We start from the raw sequence: 18557 nt of genomic DNA, 5'->3' as shown, positions 1-18557 counted from the left end.
AAACTGAACTACCAATGATCACCGATACAATTTGGTATCGACGTATAAAGTGTTTATTTTAATTAGGTAGCAATTACCTACAATAAATTTGGAGTGTAAAATTGGAATTGTGATAAAATTGGCTTATAAAAAGGGGAATATATATATATATATATTGGTTGCGAAATATTATGAGAACTGAATAATCAAAAGTATTACCAACCTTGAAATTCATTAATGTCGGTAATTTTGAACAAAATTTGATAAGTGTTGTTTTAATTTTGAAAATAAACTTATTCTCGAAAAAAAAAAAAAAAAGGTGAATAATATTTTGCATCGTAAAGAATTCAATGTTGAAGTATTCTCGTTAATTGTTTAAGTTTGCATTAGAAACTTGTTTCAACTTAGTGAAATGTTTTCGAAATCAGTTTTGTTCAATTTGAAATGCTTTTGAAAAAAAAAAAAAAAAAAAAAGAGACGTATAGTGGCAGTAAGCAACTGAGATATGCAAGACAAAAGGCCAGTGATGATTTAAGAACTATAATTGGGCAAAAATGGAATAAGGGCTAATAAGTAGTTTCCACGTTGCGGGTTAATGCCGGTGTCAAAGGCTGATTGAAGAGCAACACCGATGTTGCGTTTCAGGATATTAGCGATAATATTCGCATAGAGGGCGATAATTTCGTATAAGGCCTATAGAGAGGCAGACGCTTATACTGAGGACCACATACATATATTGAAAAGTGCGCACGATGCCAAGGGCAATGAAAGGCCGCATCTGTGTTTTTTGAGGTTGATTTTTCCCTCGTTGTCGTTGTTAAGTTCCCAGCAAAGGGTGCTGGAGGAGGCAAGAAGCCTATATTTTTTGCGTGTTTATATTACTAGATGACAATGGTCCACAAGGTTGATATGTATATCCCTTTTATGTTCGATTTGTGAATGTTTAGAAGATATTTCTAAGAAACGCCCATGTTTTGAGGTGAATTTGTCCCTCTTATGTTGTGTAAAGTGTCTTTTTAAAGACAACCGCAATATGAATTATTCTAGCTCAGTTTTGTAAGTGCCCATAACCCAGTTAGTTGCCATTAAACGTCCATCGCAAAATTGTTGTTGATAAATTTGTTATAGCCATCTTAAAAAAAAAAAAAAAAAAAAAAAAAAAACTTAAGATATTAAATTGGGATTTCAAGCAATGTTTTTCAGAATTAAATTTGTGTTATGAGAATACATCAACTTTATTACGTAACAGCAGATGCTAAATTGCATTAACGTTTAATGAACAAGTTATAAACATTATGGAAATTTGATAACTAAATTTGTCGTTAGTTTTGAATTCATCAACATTATTGGTTTGATTTTAAATAAAATTTGATAAATATTGTTTTAAATTTTAAAATGAGTGTATTTCAGAAATTGAGGGAACGTGAATAATAGTTATTAAAGTAATATTAATTGAATAACGAATGTGACATTCTGATTGTAAGTGATATGGTCACCACCCGATATGGCTAAATGTATTGATTTATTCCCGATTGTGACTTAATACCGGACATGACGATATCACTGATGTTGATAAGTGCATTTTTGCCAGATAGGCCGCACATTTCGTATTGGCTAGCGCTTTTTAAAGGAATGCAATTGTAAACCTACTAATTCTGTAGGTATAAGCGGGCCGAAAAATATTAATAATTAATAAATGGTTAATGATGTTGAGATTCAGGGCTGTAGTATCGAACTTTCCCTCCCCCAGGGTATTCTTCTTGTCCTTTTCATATTTTTTTTTTTCAATACCTTCTGTAGGTCTAGATACTGGCAGCCCAATTGGGGTTGGAAAATTTTACCCGATTATGACATAGCTACGATGCGTAAAGCATCTGGCTGGGAGGGATTAGGATTTCATGCAGAAGCGATTTTATCCAAATCGTCGGGAAGGTTGGCGCTCCCGCATACTTCAAGCTGTAAGAAAATAGTAAGTCGGCGCTCATTGATCTTCGGGATCAATTCATTAACCTATTTTTTGTTTAATTTATGACTTACGACCTGCTTTGCCAATCAATGGCACGCAGGATGGCGCTTCGAAAGGCCTAATCGCCGTTTAACTTAAGTATATATATTAAAATGTTTTAAAGTCTACTAGTTAGGTTATGTAATGCAAACATATAGATTGATAGTTTAACTATTATGCATATCATGATACAATACGTATGTTAATATATAGGAAAACTTTATCTAATTTTGAACTTTACCAGTTTTATGAATATGTTTTACATATTTAGTGAGAAAATACAATTAGAATTTAGATTTTGTTCATATATCATATTACATTTACATATTATGTTCGCATATTCCAATTATTATTTTGGAAAACAGACATTTAAAATGAAGAGGTAGTTTTAATGTGGAAAACATATTTAAAAAAAAAAAAAAAAAAAGTTTACTTTTGTAGTTTTTACAAGTTTATCTATTGCTCAACGACTCACACAAAGGAGAGAATACCTAATTATATTTTGCTTGTTTTAAATAATTCATACAGGTGAAAAAAAAAAATTTTTAATTTAATTCACTTTATTAGAGTTTTATTCATGTCAATTTGAGAAAAGCATTAGTTGGAACTTTCGCTACATGGTTCATTTGAACAAAACGATTGTGATTAACGAAGTATTTTGTTGTTTATCCGATTATTTTCATGTTCAAGAGTTTGAAAGGAGAGAACATCGTTTCGAATCAACACTTGTCAATAAACTCACACAACTATAACAAATTTTAGATTGAATTTGAATTTGAGAGTTGAGAATTTGAAAAATAACAGTAATAATAATAATAATGGAAAGAATTTGGTTTGTTGTACAATTTAACGGTAATTGATAGATCCTATTGTTTATAGTATGATGAGGCAATCAGGTTTAAATCTGTTAGGCACGTTGATATTGATAATGGTCATCGAGCGAACAAAATGATTGTGTGCAAGGTATTTTGAGCTGTATACGTTTGAGTTCAACTGAACGGCAATTGAGCATTACAAATAAGTTAGGGCTATTTTGAGATGCCAAAGGCTGTATAGAGCGGCATCCTTGTATGGATTTTATTATGTACGCGTATTTTTGACGTGATGTCAAAGGCCATTAAAGGGCGACTCACGTTTGGAGGTAGATACTCCTTATTATCTCCCGAATACCTAGCTTGTTTCTAGACGAGTAGGGAATGCCTTTTCTAAGTATTTAATGCGTTTAGAGGTGGATTGTATATCCCTCTTATTATGTGATATGTGTTTGCGTTTAATGCCCGTAAAATAGAGTTGTAATATGCCTTTTGCCAATAAGATGTTTGTTGAAAATGAGATTCAGAAATGATTGTATCAGCCAAAGGTCGTACGTTCGTCAATGCTATATAAGATCCGTGCACTAATGTTGATGTCCACATACTTTTTGCAATAAATAAATAAGTAAAATAAAAGTTTACGTTTGTTGTGAGTAATGCTGATAATTACAAAAAAAAAAAAAAAAAAGTGAGTTGACATGTGAATCAAAATTTATTTGAAACAATTCGATGAATCTCTTGTTTGGTGTTTGAGCAATACAATTATTGAGACTTGATAGTATATTTGATTTTGCATTCTTTTAGTAGTTTTGATTTTAGTAAATTGAGAAAGTAGTGTTTTGAATAACTAGTATGTGATTCCTGTCATGACCATTTTGTGAATTCTTGCTTTGAAATTTTTTGGAATTATCAATATTTTGCATTTATGAATATACACAGTTATTGATATTGATATAGTTATTTTGATATTATTTTAGAAAAGTTAAGTATTAATTAAGTTTGTTGTAAAAGGTGCATATATACACACATTACACTACACAAACTACATATTAGGAATTTCGATATTACCATTCGTTACGTTGTTAGGCTACATTTTCGAAATCGATATACACATTTTACTATTGTTTAGTAGTTAAGCATTCTCTATATTAATGTTCATTTGTACATTTATTTGGTTTAATATGTTTAAGTACATCATGTGTTTTGCAAAAGATAATTGAAAAGTGAATTAAAATATTTTTTATTATGGTGAGAAACCAGTATTTGAAAAATAAATAAATAAATAAATAAATAAATAAAAGAGACTATAAACTGAAAAAATGAACAATCTATTAATGGTGGCATAAAGGTGGCTTTGTTTAAACAAAAGGTGGCTTAATTAGAACTTAAAAGTGGCTTAATTCGGATTTACAAGTGGCTTCATGTAAATCAAAGGTGGCTTTAAAGAACATAATTGGTGGCTTTAACAAAGGTGGCTTGTCGTCATACAGGGTGAGCAACCTCACAGTTAATAAGTGAAGTGATATATATATATACAGTGCAGTCCCAATACGTCGAATTTTTATAGTGAACCCCTAATCATCTTCGATTCATATACAGTGTTCCCCCAATATAGTGATTCTCTAATAATACTTCAGTACACTAGTGGAGTGAATTATATACAGTGTAGTCCCGATATACTGAATCTTTATAGTGAACTCTCGGCGACGATTGATTTATATACAGGACGTTCCCAAAATACAATGACCATTAAGTGACATTCCAGTATGGACTATTAACCCCTCAACGGCCAGGGTTCTCTTCACAAATTGAAGCAATTTGCTCGGACACTGCTCGGGCCCCAATAGGTTGTCACCGTCCTACGGCTCATTTTTTGCAATTTAAAAGAAACATTGAGAAAATAGATTTACTCTGAACTTTATTAATCAACCCTCGTATAGATCCAAATATTCTAGAAACTCTTTGTCATCGCTTTGGTATTTCTTTTCATCTGTGTTAGTAGACTTCCGTTAGATTTCGCAACCATATATGGACATACGACGCAGAAACAACGACCCTCTTTGTGAACGCTCTCAGTCCCTAACAAACGGGAAAGTCGCAAAAACACTTTACTTCTCGACAGTGCTCAACGCTGATTTGATTATTTAAAATGTCCGCATTTCTTTAGCCAAAGAGTGTGAACTTGTCATCATACGTCATCACCGAAGGGCCCCAGCCTGGATGACATATACGCAATAGCAGAATTGGGGGCAGGGGCAGTTGCTCTGCGGACAATCGACGGATGACTCGTCGATACTCTCTCGCGCCTTCTCTTTTCCTAAGAGCAGCGTTTAAGCTGCCTGTCTACTAGAGGGTTATACACATATAAGTATTCTGTTGATACGCTCAGTGTTAAGCCAGAATAAACAAAGTTTCTGAATGTGACAACGGCAGTGCGTGTTTTTGTACAGTAACATTTACATAAGTGAAATTGTCTGATGGTGCGTCGATAACCTCATGGAATAGAACTCACATTTACCACATCTATTGGGAACTCTCAGTGCGGAAGCAGCGGTCAAGAGTCAACCTTGGGACTTCAACTTCAACAACAACACACATCATCGAGCACAGAACAGCGGGGGAGTGATATCGACAGGCTGGCCGAAGAGACACGTGAGTTAAATACCCTAATGCCACCTCTTCGTCTATTATTTAAACAAAGCCACTAGCGTAAAAACAGTGTTAGATTATTCATGGTGAATACATTGTAAATACAAACGTATGTAATATTTGTGCTTTTATAGTAGCATTATACTCGTTTTACCAAAAGGTAATTTTATCATTTGCATAGTTAATATCAAATTCTATTGTACTCGTAGCCTAACAAATTTATTTACGTTGTCTACACTTTCGTTTATTGCGTTTCCGGCTACCGCATAACGAAACTGTAGGCATGGGTAAGTGATCGTATACGTCGTAAAGTAGCTGGAAAATAAGAGAAGGAAGGGGCGCGGTATGAGACTGAGAAATTAATCCGAACCACGACGCAAAATAACGATTACACAGGTTCGAACGAAATTAATTAAGCCGATTGCGCGTTGCATGGTACAAGAATCAGAAAAAAAAAACACTCACAAATAATGCATAATAATTGGTACTTTTAATGTCCGTATTGGAAAGTGCAACACTAATACAAATGGCAGTGAGAAAAGCAAAACGATACAGGTATGGTCATAAAGTCCAAAGAACCATCATCAAACAAGAGTTACAACCACAAACAGTAAATTGTGTGCAGCACCAGCGCCACAAAATCGATACTGTAGTACCTTACAGTAAGTGCTGAAAATGTCCTCCTTCTGCCCGAATGCAAGCTGCCGCTCGTCGCCACATGGATGAACGAACGCGTGCCCAAGTACCAGGGATGTTCCGTAGTCGCTGGCAAGCTGCTTCGATACGAATACGAAGCGTCTCCTCAGTATCCACAGCAGATGCGTAGACCAACGACTTTAAATGTCCCCACAGGTAATAGTCCAATGGATTTAGATCGGGTGAACGTGGAGGCCAAGCAACTGGTCCTCCACGTCCTATCCATCTGCCAGGGAATACAGTATCTAGATACTGCCGGGCTGTAACACTGAAATGCGCGGGCGCACCGTCATGAATAAAATGTAACATTGGACGCAGAGCCAGGGGTACAGTATCCAGTACATCTGGAATGTGGGTTTCCAAGAAGTCTCGATAGTTGTTTCCGGTCAGTCTCGGTGGGAGTATGTATGGACCTAGGAAAGTGTCGCCGACAATACCACACTACACATTTAGAGCAATCTGTTGTTGATGTCTTCTTTGACTGATCGCATGAGGATTATCTGGCGACCAGACATGTGCATTATGGAAATTGAAGATGCCGTCACGTGTGAACTGCGCCTCATCTGTAAACACTATTGCAGATGCGATGTTTGGATTGACGGCACACTGCTCACCGCAAAAGCGCACTCTCGGCTGATGATCGGCTGGCGACAAAGTCTGCACTCGCTGAAGGTGATACGGATACAGGTTCGCTCGCCGACAAATACACCATATCTGTGCGTGAGGTACATGCAGTCTCATACCTACTCCTCGTGTGCGGTCCTCCGGATTGTGTCGAAAAGCATCCACTATCTGGTCTTCTACCTCGGGGGGTCATAGCTCTTGGTCTGCCACTGTTTCCAGCAGCATGGGGCGCAAAACTTCCATACTCACGCAGGCGGTGATGGAGGGATTCAAATGTTTTTCTGTTTGGAATGTGACGTCCGGGGTATCTCTCTTGGTACAGACGCCGTGCTTCTAGTGCATTTCCATCCGCCAATCCATATGTGAAATGCATATCTGCTAATTCTGCATTCGTGTACATGTTTCACTTCTGTCCTAAAACACCACTGTCTATTGACACGTACATACACTTGCTCCACAAACACGTATTCCCGTCTTCGAAAGCACAAGTTGTAGTCGCTTTTCCCGTTTCTGTTCCACACTACTAAGAGCAGTCAATTCTCACCACGTCGTCTGTTCCACAGCACAATTTGCTTCCTTTGAATGTACACTTCTGTTTCAAAGCACTACTGTCACTTCAGCTCACATTCTACCCAGCTCCAATTAAGTAACTTTTCTGTCTTAAATACCTTCGAGGTATTAATGTTGCAATGGCCTCCTAGACCTGAGAGTGCGTCCAAAGCTTCATGCACCTTTCGGCAAATGCTATGTTTTAACTTGTAACTAATCTAATTAGAAATGCTGTCCATCAGCAATGATTCTTGTTGTCAGCCATGGTACTCCTCCACACATACTCGCGAGACATTTTGCGTTCAACATTTCCCTCCTTCATTCCTTGGGTTGTAGCTCCTGCACGATGCTTTCGATATGGTATTTTCTTATGCCTGATGAGCATGTGTAATTGCATTTTTGGGTGCGTTTTTCTCACTGCCATTTGTATTAGTGTTGCACTTTCCAATACGGACATTAAAAGTACCAATTATTATGCATTATTTGAGGGTGTTTTTTTCTGATTCTGGTACCATTCAACGCGCAATCGGCATAATTAATTTTGTTCGAACCTGTGTTGCATATTCTTTCACACACGACACTCTGGTAATACGTCGGGAAACAGTTCCGGACAGAAGGTGACTATTTCACACCGTCAGGTGGTGTCAGTGGCTATAGCTCTGTAACGATGCATTTCCGGGCATACGTACATATGAACGTTTTAACTTGTCTACCCGTAAAGAATTTGTCCCTGAATTTTTGCCGTGTCTTTTTGAAACACTCTATAAAGCATCAAACAGGTTCACTACATTACATAAACAAAACAGCACATGAAAGGTAAATATAACAAAATTTAGTGTTGGGCCCATTTCAGTAAAAATGTCTACTGCTAGAGGCCTTAGAAATACTATTTATTATTACACTGAGACAAATCCATTCTCCCGACAGCGGTATATTGTACAAATATACTCAATCCTCTTGCTTACTACAGAAATCAGTACGGAACATACGTTATCCGTATGGCACATACGCCTTTAGATCTGAGCTCCTCCGTGGCTAAGCGGTTAGCGTACGCGCCTTTGGCGCGGGAGACCCGGGTTCGATTCCCGGCGGGAGCTCATGTGGTTCGGATTCCACGTTAATCAGTAGGTCCACGTCTCACATAGCCTCGCTGCTGAAAAGGGACGTTAAACTCAAAATCAACTCAACGCCTTTAGATCTTACATCATGCCGTTGCAGAATGTCTGACATCTAACAGTTTTCCGTATATCACAAGCATATACTTATGTTACATTCCTCAGCTATATGTTGTATACGTCCATTTGTACGGGAGATTCTGACCGCGTATATTATGCCATACGAAAGTGCGTATAGATGGAACACTTATATAGAAAGTATTATAAAATATGTGTTTTCAGTTATTCGTCTGCTGTACGTTATGTTCAAAAACTACAGGAATTACGCATGTAATCTAACTTTTTAAGTACGCCACTTACAATTTTCCTTCTCAGTCTATGGCTTTCAGATTTGTCAATATTGTCTCCTTAGTTAATTCGTCATGTATGCAGCGGGCCCATAGGCGTAACTAACGATCCCGCAGACCTTGCCGTGCGGAAGGGGCCACAGACTCCGATTAAGAGTAGGAGGCCGATTAAGAGTAGGAAAAAAAGGGTGCCCAAGAAATAGAAAACAACTTTTTGTAGGGGGCCCAAATACGCGTATTAATTCTTACCCCTAGATAAAAATCTAAGTTACAGCGCTATTTAAGAGACTGTAGCGTTATCAATGGAGGGATGAAAGGAGCGAGGATTGTCGCCTCTGCTCACTAATCTATTGCATTTATAGTCGTCATTATGCTTTGGTTAGGAGTAGGGTTAAAAGTGGATATGAAAAGGTAAGGGAACGGTAGGTAGCGGCGTGACATCACGCCATCCCCTGATTATCTTTGCTGATTGTAATTTCTTATGAACTGGCAGGATGCCGTACATATTTTCGGAGGTGACGGAAAGACATCCCCCGCATTCCCCCGCAATCTATTTCTGGTTAGGAGCTCATCTTGCGTACGCAATTGAAATAGTAGTTCTATGATAACGGTCCAAAGATCTTTACACTTAAAATTTGGTATTCCATTGACAAGAAGTTGCCTGATCAGAAAGCTATCTCGCAGTGGGTCGAAAATTTCCGAAGAATGTATTCGGCGTTGAAGAAACAATCATCTGATTGACCTAAAAGTGCTCTACACCTCAAATTGTTTAGGCTGTGAAACAATTTGTTTCGAAGTCCCAGAAATGTTCGGCAAGGAAGATATTGGGCTTTGTAGTCAGAATATAAGGAGAATTTTAAAAGAAGACTTGCAGAAATTATACACTATTTTCAGTAATGTTCTATACTTTCGAATAAACAACTTTCTATCTTCAATACTTTTTGCTTTATTAGCCTCTGGAATGTTGGAGGTTTTATTAATTCATCATGTACAAAAAGAATTGAACAATCTGTTTTAGAAGAAAAGAAAAAGAAAGAAATATTGACTTTTGGTAATGAACACCATACTTTCTAGCATCAAAAAATGTACTTTTCTATTTTTTTTTTTTTTTTTTTTTTTTTTGAAAAAATTAATCCGAAGATCTTACTCTCCAATGCGTAATATTTTGTTCTATTCAATGTCATGTCTGTGCAATGATGCATACCTCATATTTGAAGAATATTATAGCAAAACAGAAGTTAAAGATTAATAGTTAAGCTCATTGGGCAATATTAATGATATTAAGAACACCTAATGATTCTTAAATAAATGTTTCTGGGGTAAATATACCGAAAAAACGAAAGTGATAAGTTCATTTACTCTTATGAAGCATGGGCATTCAGTGGTAGACAGCCACCTATGGTGCTAGATGTTCCTGGTTTGCTGTCAGGTCAAGTGAGTTTGTGGTGGACAACATTGTATTAATTGGTCTTCTAGTTTTCTCCCCCATTTTCATTCTCCCTCATCAACAACAGTATTGACATAAGACAATTATCTCCTATTGTCATTGGTAGTATTAGTCGCTTGACTACCACTACATAGCCAGAACGTAGTCGACCCGGTATATTCCTTTACCACTACGTAAGCCCCTATATAGCTTGTTCTAACGGTTGAAGAGGAAATATTTTTGTAGGGTAATGGCTACGAAAACATGCGAATGATTCTGGTAGGGAAGTCCGAGGTTGACGTGTTGCTGTGACATCTTTTGAGCATGACACGTTTGCACGCAATTAGTAAAACACGATCGTTTGCATTATACAGTGTAAAGCAACTTTGTGAACACATTAGCTTCCGTAACTGGGATTGCATTTCAATGAAACTTTGCTGATACATTTATCGCCTTGATATCGCGGTCCAGTTAGACGATAGGTGTTGTGAGTACAAGAGGGAAGAAACCCCCTCTCCCATATAGACTTGCCAATGATCATGGAGCTAGAAAGACGGAATAAACACCACTCGCAGGCTTTTGCACAACTGAACGCAAACGAAAGCAGGCCTAATTGCTGAACCATGCGTAGGTTTTGAGATCTAGCATGGAAAATATCTGAATATTTATATTTTTCCCGGTTACGATCATTGTCACGCACGTGCTTTATACCATGTCCATACTTTTTTCTCCATTAATATCAGTCCTGAGTTTATTGCATGTGGAAAAAGCAGCAATTTTTAGCACTTTGTCCTCCTGAGATATTACGCCTTAAAATGGCATCAAAATCACAAACTTCAATTTTCGGACCCCATAAATATACGGTGCTAGTAGTATCATAGCTATGAATATTTCTGCAAACTCTTTACATGCAATAGTATTCAGCACAAAACTTATGAATCCATCACTTTATGTGTAGAAGGCCAAAGTCCTTCTCCTTCATCTGCATATCAAAATGCAGATGAGGGGCACATTTACATATCAATATGTAAAAAGCTTAATTTGTGATCAAATTAATTGCTTATTAATTAGTATGCATAGTAAATATTATTCTATTATTATGATTAAATTGTTTAAAACACCGAGCGTAGTACGGAAATATTAATACAATATTGTATTATATTATATGTATTAATGTACATTATTTCCTTTATAAATTAATTATATCTGAGTTAATTGCGTGCATATTATTACTGGGTCATTGCATTATATATGTATTACATGGGAATGAAGGAAGATAGTAATATAATTACGCTACGTAAAATTAATTAAAAAAAATAAGCATATTCTATGGGAATCATGCATTAAATTAAAACGTGAAAAACGGAGCGAGCGCTAACAGAGATTTTTTTTTTTCTCGCGACTCCTCGTCGCCCAGTATACTGTTTATAAGGTCCTTCACAGCTAACAGTTTCAAAAAAGCACCAAATAAGCAATAAAATAAAACTCATTAAACACAAAAAAATCCTACTCACTTCTTTTAATAAAGCTACACTAAATTGGAAACAGTGCCTACAGTCGCTCATTTTCTATTGTTTAAAAAGTTATAAAATTTCTAGCGTCTACATGTGAGTTTTTAAATTTCTATAGGTGTAATTTTGTGTGCAGCAAGCTCAAGCGTCTCTTCCGCCCCCCCTTTCACCCATGACCAGTATCGTCAGCAAGCAAACCTATAGTTTTTACCCAAAATGCACAACTAGTTTAAAATACTTACTTTATTTTAACTCATTTTTCTATGTAAAATATTAATATTAACGTATTACGCTCATTCGTTCTTGGAAATACCGTTCAAAATTCATGACTATTTTAGTCAACGTGTATCCCTTACGTACAAAACATTTGAATCTTGTAATTGTCAAAATTAATAATAAACAAAAATGTTTCCTCTTTCTCTCTCCTTACAAACATAAATGCCAATTAGTAGCAAACGTTTTAAAAGGCAGCCGCAAAAAAATGGGCTTATTTCCAATGCTGAGAGAGATGACAGTTTATGTCAGTTATAACAATGTATTATATGTGTATTTTACTTTATTTTTGTGTATAATAACCTGTTCTTCTATTATTCATAATACTGTTTACAAGTAAAAATAATTTTTGTTGTGTGAAAACATCATAGACTTCTGTGGGAAGCAAAAGCTTCCAATGTGTCCACCGTTTAAAGGATTGGCAGCACTTGTCAAAAGGGTGCTGGGAAAACCTGCAACCAAAAACAGCTTTCGAGTTAGAATTTGCGAAAGACCACCCAAAAAATTTGCCTGGGGCAACAAACCTTTTGTTGCAAAACTCAGGAAGGAGCGAGTCCGACTTTTTCTGAAGTTTTGTGAAGTAAATATACTTGTTCAGTGGTGAACGGAAAAAGTTCGACTTTTGCTCTGAAAGTGAAAACACGTTCAATCGACGTAAGGAAGTCATCTATACTTCCTTACTTATCGGGTAATTGTAACCCAAAATATGTGAGGACATCGGTCCCCGTGGAAATTCCTGTTAAGAAATACATGAACCAACATGTATCGAAACTCGTGTGTGTAGTAAATTTTGCTTGTACTTATCACCTTCGTTTGTGAGTTACAAAACAGTGTTAAACAGTGTACATATCTAAAGTAGTAAAAACTAAGTCGTACTTATTAACAACAATTTACAATGGAAAGTTACTTTTAAAATCATTTATTGTTTTTTTTTTAAAAAAAAGACAGAGTGCTACCCGTAACTCATATTAGAAAGAACTAAGTAGACATCTTGTCAAAAACCCCACCTTTAGTATGAGGAAGCATTTACACTTCCAGTTTAGTAGTGGAAAAGTAAACCTTCAATATCTCTAGTTAAGATATTTAAAAAGGCCTGTAACGTCACTAACACAGTGCCTTCCTTGGACTTTTAGAACAAGGTTACAAGCAATTGGTATTGCTTGTTTTCACCGACATTCAACATGTCCACATCAATATAATTCGCCGTCCAGCGGATTAAACATTTTAAAAAACTTTTAACCTCTGCAGTGGAATGGGAATGTAAAAAAACATAGTAACTTCAAGCTAAAACTGTGCGCGTGAGTAATTTGTTAGCTACCAAAACAGTGCAGCGAACATATTAAAACATTTAATCAATTTAATTTTGTTTCTTTTAAAATTTATCTTCAGTAACGTGTTGTTTTCAATATAAAAATGTATGTAATAATAATTTCTCCTCTCTAAAACTGTGAAAAACTATAAACTTACAAAATAAAAAGCTAAAAAAATTTGTACATAAAATTCCCTTTTAATTTCTGAGGTCAACCAGACCTCAAACATCAAGTTTCATCCTCCCCTCTGTTAAAATTTTCTTATATAGTAAAAAAAAAAAAGTATTGTATATCTAAATATCTATATCATAATGTATGTGTTTAGTAGTGCACTACAAAAAAAAGTTTAAGTCAAAATATATAGGAGTGTTAACATACATCAACACTCATCTTAATGTTCTATTATTATAAAAATAAACCGCCATCTCTAACCAAAATTTGCCTTAATCTCAATTTGCTGCAGGGTAAGTACCTACTACTAATTAAAATGTTCTGTTTCAAAAGGGTGAGACAAAAAAGCATTTTCCCTTGTTGTATGTATGTCTAACCAGCTCTCTAAATGGGGCCCAAAATGTAAAATGCCCAAAAAACCATTACTAACAATCATAAATATAGTGAGTTTTAAAACAGGCTGCTACCTATTATTTTAAAATATTTTTTTTTTTTACCTTTTGCTATTTTTCATAAACTCTCTATAGTAGCTTCAAGGCCATAACTGTTCCACAAATAACCCTAAAATCTATTGTTCTTATTAACTAAAATTTTTCATGCTCTACCAAATTTAATTGTGGCAGTGTCAACTTCTGCAAAAAATATCCCTCATCTCCAAACAAAAAATTAGGTATATAAATGCCTGTAATTTACATTTTATGTAAATTCTAAAAGCTAATTTAAATATTCCCAGCCACTCCACCTTATTTATTAAATTTTATTTGTGTTGGTGTTTCTTGGTAACTGTAACTTCGGCTCTGGCTACCTGCACCTCACATATGCCATTTCAACAAACAGCCTTTTAAAACGGTTATTTTCTGTATTTTTTTTTCTGGTGATTTCATGTATTGGTTTAGAATGCGTAATATGTATTTAGAAAAAAGACAATATATTCTTCGTGTACTTCAGTCTCTCCTGTAAACATTCGTTTTTGGTTGGTGTTCGTCCTGAACAACTGTAGTTTAAGTACACGCTTACCCCCCCCCAAAAAAAAGGCACTAAACCCACAACAAAGATGGCCGCCATTCAGGAACACTTGTACATGCGACAACGTGAATTGTGTTATTGACTTTCTCATACACAAGGTTCATCACACTCATTTTTTATATATAATTTTCGGAGATGGTCGAGTAATCACTTTCACCATTTTTGGACTACTTCAGATGGATTGACCCTTCAGTGTGCGTGGGAATCCATGTTACACATTTGAAAATGATTATAGCATTCATCCAGCCATCGCAGCTGACCATCGCTCTAACCACTACAATACAAGAGAAATAACGTAAATTGCAATACTTTTAACCCTTTACTGCATGCCGTCCATATATGGCACATTCCCTTTTTTTTCACTTTAGCTTTTGTGTGATTTATCAAAGGCGCCAAATGACTGTTTCGTCTGCTGTGTGAGATATTGACGTGTATGCATGAGAGATTTTGGTGTTATCTGGCATGTTCTTTGTGAGTTGTATTAGACGAGGAAACGTTGACATGTGGTTTTTGTGAAGCAGTGAATTTTTGTCAGTAAAAATATTTTTTTTTTTTTTTTGCTGACACATTGTGCGCAGTTTTCCCAAATAAAAAATATTACATTCAAGATAAGTACTTTGAGATGTATTTCCACAATATGATATTCATTTTGTATGTTCGTATTGGAGGAAGGTGGAAAAAAACGTATGTGCCATATATGTCACACCATGTGTGTACAAGTACGCTTATGCCCCTGAAATGTGGAAGTGAAAACTACTATAATCTTTCTGCTACTCTGTTACAGCAATGGATCCAGGGCTTCTTTTTATGATGGACATTCGTCAGTAGCTGTTAGATAACTTCCAAATGGTGACGACAGCTAACTATCAGGTTCATCCGAAGATGAATCACCACTAGATCTAACGATTCATTCACTTCAATGCCAATTCAACTTTTATTCCTGTAGAAGAACTTGTCCATGGCATACTTCATAAAATTAGGCCTTTTCTTGAAGAGACACGAGAACGTCTGAGAGATGTCTCCAAAGAATTCTTGGCAGTAGATGAGCAAATTATTTCCATAAAGTATAGATCATCGATAAACAATATAACATAAAGACAGCTCATAAATGGGGTTATAGAGCATTTGTTCTGAGTAGAATTTCAGATTTCAGTTATGATTTCGAAATATTTACTGAGGCTCAAAATAATGTTCCTACTGCGGCTTCAAACTTAGGCGATAATAGTAACGTTGATGTTTGGTGGACTCAGTCTGTACTTCACTACAAAATATTCTTCGAATTTGGTTTACAAGTGTACCCTTAGAATTGTATCTCAAGAAGGATGTCGTTCTATCCCTAGGCACAGTGCGTAGGAATCGTATCGCAAATTGCGATGTTCTTCCTGAAACTGAAATCGAGAGAAAAACGAGATTCAATGAAAGAAAAAGTGGATGTAGCGGAAGATGTTAAAAATCTACTTGTGATATTCTACGATAACAAAACTGTAGGGAGCAAGCCTACAAGTGAGAAAAAGGTATTTCAGAAAAGAAAAACCTATAAGATGATTCCATGCTCAATTTCCGTTTAGAGATCCTTTGTGGCTAAGCGGTTAGCATACGCGCCTGTGGCGTAGGAGACCCGGTTCGATTCCCGGCGGGAGCTCATGGTTCGGATTCCACGTTAATCAGTAGGTCCACGTCTCATATAACCTCGCTTCTAAAAGGGACGTTAAACTCAAACTCAACTCAACTCAATTGGCACGATCCATTCCCTACTCACTTTTAGGAAAGTTGATCTTACTGCGTTGTGTGCCATATATGGCATATACTTATCTCTCGTCGGAATTAAGTGAAAAATCTAACATTCAAGTTTTAATTCATTTTTCAAGTTCCCATATGAGAATTTTCAATACTGATTATTGTTTTTTCACTGAAAGAGAAAAACATGCTGAAAGGGGTTAAGACAATTATAATATTAGAAATCAAAATGGTTTATGATTATTATTATTTTATTTTTGCATTATTTGTTGCCTAATGCACTCCGCTTAGCACGGTCGGGAGGTTCTGGGCTCTATCTACATGGCTATGATTCAAGGGGTCAAGATAGTCCCTCTTCTTTAGGTAGATATTTTAGGTAGATGTATTTTTTAAAAATTAAAAATGTTTTCTTGATTTTCTTTCTCCTCCCAATGTACTTCTATATTTCAAACTACCACTTTTTGGATCAAAAGATCCAATATATTTCAGCCAAACACTTTCTTGTAGGTGTTATTTTTGCAGAGGTGGCCAAATCCAAACTATCATTTAACTCATTATGATGTGCTTATTTCGAAAAAAAAAATACAAAAATTAGATTTAGTGGCCGTTCAAAAATTTTGGTCCCTGATTCAAAAAATCCAATATATTTTATTCAATCAAAAATTTTCTTGTATGCCTTATATCCGGAGCACTACATATAGTGTTGTCATACCCAAACTATCACTGAACTCAGTATATTGTCCTTATGCCGTAAAAAGTACGAAAACAATTTAGGTGCCGTTCAAAAATTTTGTTGCTCTGTTCCAAAAACTAATTATTGGACAAGATTGGAATATTTGATGCATTTTTTTTATCATTTCTGAAATTCTTCGCCAAGATCGCAGTCTTTTAATCCATTGTTTGAACCATTCCTAAAATTCTTGTTGTCATTCATTACTGGATGATTTATGACGTAGGAAAGATTCCTCACATTCTGAAAATAGCAGAGAGGAATGACCAAAGCAGGAAAAGGAATGCGGTAGGATAATACAATGAACAAGTATTGGCATGGATCAACTAATAATAAATAATTTTGCAAAACAACTACATTTTCAGATGATTTTGTTTGCCTGCCACCACTTTCTTTTATCTAGTATTCACTGCTCCTTCCCCTCTCTCTATGTTTTAATGAGAAGTACAGCTGTGAACTCTGATAATAAATCGTTACTTATAAATAAATCGTTTTATTTAATAATCTACTGCTAGATGAATTTCCGTAACATATATCCTTTCCCTGAATTAAATGAAACTTAATAGACTAGTGTTAGCGAAATTTATATATTAAAAAAGAGTACTATTGAGCTTAGTTGGAAAGAAGAAAATACTGATTGGGACATTTTAGAGGAGAATGCATTATTAAAAGATGATGGAAAGCAGAAAAAGACAGTGAAAGAAGACTGAGAAATTACTTGAGGATCACAATGCAAGTATTTTCTGAAGTTGTGGTAAGTGAGCAACTAACGACATCAGACTAAGTTTGGTTATTTTAGATAAGAATCCCGTAACATTATATATGCGTTACTCTGCACCGTACGTGTAGAAAAGGATCGATCATAGGTTACCAAACTGTATTGACGAAAAGGAAACTTTCGCTAACTTAGTTCGGGCACGTTTGTTTGGCTAGTAGACACAGTGTCTATGTGAGAGATATTGCATGTGTGTGTGTGTGTGAGAAAGAGAGGGAGAGAGAGGAGTAGGGAATAGTGATGAATAGAATCAGGAAGGTAGGAGTTTCCGTGAGTCAATACCTTTGTAATAGAATGCAAACGTTCAACTGTAACAAGTTCAGTTGTGAAAGTTCCAATGTGCAAGCACGAACGGAATGCGGGTCATATGTACATTACATTCTATGTTAGTTCAAAAGAGAAAGAAAGAGAGAGAGAGAGAGAAACATATGGCGAGAAAGAGACACAGAGAGAGAGAGAGAAAATTAGAGATAAAGAAAAATCTTTGAGGAGATACTAAATGATAAAATGAACTCCAATGCAATTGGGTACAAAATTAATTTTGAATATTAGATTTAAAGAATACTAGGTAATATCTATAGTTAACTTAAAGTTACCGGTAGAATTAAATATAATATTCTTTTTGTGTTTATTTTTATCAATAAATTGTGAAAGATTAAAGTAACTGGTCTTTTATTCCTTTTTATCTAGAAATATGTAATTTAAATCTTCCGGCAGTGATAATACTATGATAAAAATCGGCGAATTTATTTGAAAATTATTGACCCAAAAATCGAAAGAAATGAAGAATAATTCTTACTATTATTACTATACTTTGCTATA

General features: G+C 35.6%; 1 protein-coding gene across 2 annotated transcripts in view; it reads right to left on the bottom strand.

Moving 5' to 3' along the window:
- LOC145671053 (5-hydroxytryptamine receptor-like) overlaps positions 1-18557 on the bottom strand; it is a 1055419-nt gene that overhangs the window by 281466 nt on the left and 755396 nt on the right. The gene's annotated exons all lie outside the window — the stretch shown is intronic.

Source organism: Thermobia domestica, chromosome 15 (genome assembly GCF_964235325.1).
Source record: "Thermobia domestica chromosome 15, izTheDome1.hap1.1, whole genome shotgun sequence".
In the NCBI taxonomy this organism is placed as follows: Eukaryota; Metazoa; Arthropoda; class Insecta; order Zygentoma; family Lepismatidae; genus Thermobia; species Thermobia domestica.
This window is presented reverse-complemented; position numbering and strand designations above follow the sequence as displayed.